This window comes from Ranitomeya imitator, chromosome 4, assembly GCF_032444005.1.
Source record: "Ranitomeya imitator isolate aRanImi1 chromosome 4, aRanImi1.pri, whole genome shotgun sequence".
Taxonomy (NCBI): Eukaryota; Metazoa; Chordata; class Amphibia; order Anura; family Dendrobatidae; genus Ranitomeya; species Ranitomeya imitator.
In genome coordinates this window covers 424540605-424544399 of record NC_091285.1, presented here as the reverse complement: position 1 = coordinate 424544399, position 3795 = coordinate 424540605, and positions in this window count along the sequence as shown.

Below are 3795 nucleotides of genomic sequence, written 5' to 3'. Positions count from 1 at the left end.
TCCTCAGACTAATGGCCAGACCGAACGAACCAATCAGACTTGGAAACATATCTGAGATGTTTTGTTTCTGCAGACCAGGATGATTGGGTGTCCTTTTTGCCGTTGGCTGAGTTCGCCCTTAATAATCGGGCCAGCTCGGCTACCTTGGTCTCTCCATTTTTCTGCAATTCTGGGTTCCATCCTCGTTTCTCTTCAGGACAGGCTGAGTCTTCGGACTGTCCTGGTGTGGATTCTGTGGTGGACAGGTTGCAGCAGATCTGGACTCAGGTAGTGGACAATTTGACCTTGTCCCAGGAGAAGGCTCAACTTTTCGCTAATCGCAGACGCCGTGTGGGTCCCCGACTTCGTGTTGGGGATCTGGTTTGGTTATCTTCTCGTCATATTCTTATGAAGGTTTCCTCTCCTAAATTTAAACCTCGTTTTATTGGTCCGTATAGGATTTCTGAGATTCTCAATCCTGTGTCTTTTCATCTGACCCTCCCAGACTCCTTTTCCATACATAATGTATTCCATAGGTCGTTGTTGCGGAGATACGTGGCACCTATGGTTCCATCTGTTGAGCCTCCTGCCCCGGTTTTGGTGGAGGGGGAATTGGAGTATATTGTGGAGAAAATTTTGGATTCTCGTGTTTCTAGATGGAAACTCCAGTATCTGGTTAAATGGAAGGGTTATGCTCAGGAAGATAATTCCTGGGTTTTTGCCTCTGATGTCCATGCTCCAGATCTTGTTCGTGCCTTTCATGTGGCTCATCCTGGTCGGCCTGGGGGCTCTGGTGAGGGTTCGGTGACCCCTCCTCAAGGGGGGGTACTGTTGTGAATTCTGTGGCTGAATTCACTCCTGTGGTCACAAGTGGTACTGCAGCTTCTGAGCTTCCTCCCTCAGGTGTTCTGGTGAGCTCGTTGGCTGCTTTGTTATTTAACTCCACCTGATTCTGTCTTCCTTGCTCCTTGTCAATGTTCCAGTGTTGGATCTGAGCTTCTGGATCTTTCCTGTGGCCTGCTGCTCTGCTTAGATAAGTGCTTCTTTGCTTTTGTTGCTACTTTTTCTGTCCAGCTTGTTTATTCGTTTTGCTGGAAGCTCTGAGACGCAAAGGGTGTACCGCCATGCCGTTAGTTCGGCACGGTGGGTCTTTTTGCCCCCTTTGCGTGGTTTTTTGCTTTAGGGTTTTTTGTAGACTGCAAAGTTCTCTTTGCTATCCTCGCTCTATCTAGAATATCGGGCCTCACTTTGCTGAATCTATTTCATCCCTACGTTTGTCTTTTCATCTTGCTAACAGTCATTATATGTGGGGGGCTGCCTTTTCCTTTGGGGTATTTCTCTGAGGCAAGTCAGGCTTGTTTTTCTATCTTCAGACTAGTCAGCTCCTCAGGCTGTGCCGAGTTGCATAGGTAGTGTCAGGCGCAATCCACAGCTGCCTTTAGTTGTGTTTAGGATAGGTTCAGGTATTGCGGTCTACAGAGATTCCACGTCTCAGAGCTCGTTCTATTGTTTTTTGGGCTATTGTCAGATCACTGTATGTGCTCTGATTGCTGGCACACTGTGTCACTGGATTGCCTACATAACAGGTATCCCACTGCTTTTCTATATACCACGAACTGCAGGGATTTATGTATATCCCGCTTACAGTTCCACTTAACACTTGCAGCTCTCTGGCGCCCCCCTTACTCTCAGGTCAGATTAGGTACTGCACCTAGGGTAATTAGTCGCCAGACAGGCTGCCTGCTATGTACTGGCTATTGGGCACGCTGCAGCGACGCGATAAACTACTCCCACTTAGGCAGGAACAATAATTATCAACGCCGCAGTCGCTACAGCAGCACCCCAAAAGCCTGCACACGGTATCGCCGCCACCAGCTTCGATTAAACGGGTCCGAAGCTAACCCAACACAACAGTAGCGTATTTCCCTTCAGAAGACTTAGGGTACGGTTTAGAACAGGAGAACGAACTAATATTAAATATTATATTCCATAAAAATTAGGCAGTGCTTTATCAAAAATATTTTATAAAGATGTTACAAATGAGACAATTGCAAATATGTACACGGGTAATTATAACATAAAGGGAATAAAGGAGAAAAGATAACACTCACATGTTCAAAGCATGGCAGGCACCCAGGCTAGGGCAGTTTTCCATACGTCCCAGCTCATGGGATGTACTCAGCTCTTCCAGGAAAATAGGACAAGAAAAGCTGGGGATGCCTGCCAGACACTTAAAACCTGAAGGCTGTGACATCACAGAAAGGCTGTCTTATCCAGACCCTCCTCTCTCTACATTCTGAGTACTTCAATCTTAAATTTATCTACTTGCTATAACTTCGCTACAAAACATGTCATAGTCATAACGAACCCATAATTCATCTCGGATTAACGTGAGCATTCTAATGAGATCAAATATGTCCTATCTGGGATACATATTTACCAAGAAAACCCTACTTCTTTACCAGATGGAGTAAGAAGCCCGAGTTTCGGGGGATGGGTCGATACACCGAGTGAGAATACGAATATATATTTTCGTGGTCTTAACGTAAACCTGGTGCATACTATTGTACAAAACCCAAACAAAGAATCTTTCATGAATTTTGGAGCCATTTTTCCAGTTCCAGCTAGTGGAAGATTCTAACCTGGTCGTAAATACCGTTCGGCCATAAAACTTCTCTTCCCCCATACATTGGCAAAGCAGCTCTTGGCTGAGTGAAAGGGAAGGAATTTGAAGCTACAAACTGCTGCAGCATCACTCCAAGAAAGGGGGCTTAGCCCACGCAGGCTAGCAAGAAAACTACTTATGATATTTCATACCATATCGTGACAGCATACATTATTTCATTACAAAGGAGGATGTGCTTAAAGGGGTTAGGTGTGTAGCATAGTCCTTGTAACCCCTTATATATAAGCAAAGTTTTTCAGCACATTTTTTTGTGCTGAAAATGCCCCCCTCGACTTATAAACGAGTCATTGTCACAGAAAACGGCAGGGGAGGGGGTCACAGGATGCAAGAGCCGGCTGCTGCAGCTAAAGCCTGTGCCCGCAGCCAGGGCCGCCATCAGGGCATTACAGCCGTTACTGCTGTATGGGGCCCGGTCAGCAGCAGTACACAGAGCGGCCCGCAGATCCGGGGCCCCACTGTTGTGCTTCTACTGATCGGGCCCCCATCATGCACTAAAATACTGTGCACTGCAGCGCACACGTCGGAGCTGGGGCCCGGGAGCCGTTTTGGAGCTGTGCACGGCCGTCTCACCTAGTCGGCTGCGCAGCTCCTGCTCGGCTGTAGCTAGAATGTACCCTGCAGGTCCTGACTACAGCCCATACATTCTAGCCGTCTCAGTAGTGAATGTGCTAGACTGTAGGGGCTCCTGTCAGGTCCTCTCAGCAGCCCATACATTCTAGCTGCTGCTTCACTGCTGGAAACACTAGACGCCCCGGGAACGACTGAGGTAAGTATAAAAAACATTTTTGTTTTTTTTAAAATAGGTGAGGTGATGTGGGGGGGAGTGAGACTGCAGATGATGGGGTATGTTTTAGGGAGTACTGCACATGATGAAATAATAGGGGGCTGCAAATGATAAAGTGTATTTGAGGGGGTACATGAAATGATTGGGGCTGCAAATGATGAAGTAAGGGGGATAGGGGACTGCAAATGATGATGTGGGGGTGATGGGAACTGCGAATGATGTGGGGGTGATGGGGACTGCAAGTCATGATGTGGGGGTGATGGGGACTGCAAGTCATGATGTGGGGGTGATGGGGACTGCAAGTCATGATGTGGGGGTGATGGGGACTGCAAATGATGTGGGGGTG